Genomic DNA, 599 nt, shown 5'->3' with positions numbered 1-599 from the left:
CTGGAGGCCCACGGGAAGCAGAGAGCCGTCTGCTGAGGGCTGCACCTACTCCTCTTAGCATCAAGCCTGCAGCCAGGTACTGGCACCAACTCCCAGTGCCTGGCAGAGCCCTGGCATGGATGCTAGGCACAGGGTGCCAGACACGGGGGTGGGCAGGGTGGGGAGCCACTGGGCCACACACAAGCATGGAGACCTTCACACAGGCAGGCAGAAAAATCCACCCACACTCATACCACTTATTTTACCCCCCGGGGGTTCAGGGGAGCAAGGCAGGGAACACCCTGTCCTAGAGGCTGCCTTCTTCACTGACGCCCCTCTGGTCTGACTGTTGGGGTTGGCGGGGGTGGGCCACAGGTAATGGGAGACCTAGGTGCTCCCTCTGACACCCCACTCCCCACTGACCCCCACACACATACATTTGTGAGGCAGGAAGTGGGGTCGTGCGTCCCCAGGGCTAAGCCCTGGAAGGAAAGGGAAAGATGGGGCAGAGACTCCAAGAACCTGGAGCTGTCGTCTTGCTTCCCCGCTAGTCCCTGTCCCAGACGGGTTTTGTGGCCGCGAGCTGCTCAGGGGTGAGAGCACCTTAAGGTGTGTGCGCC

Source organism: Colobus angolensis, unplaced genomic scaffold, assembly GCF_000951035.1.
Source record: "Colobus angolensis palliatus isolate OR3802 unplaced genomic scaffold, Cang.pa_1.0 Scaffold93, whole genome shotgun sequence".
NCBI lineage: Eukaryota > Metazoa > Chordata > Mammalia > Primates > Cercopithecidae > Colobus > Colobus angolensis.
This window is presented reverse-complemented; position numbering follows the sequence as displayed.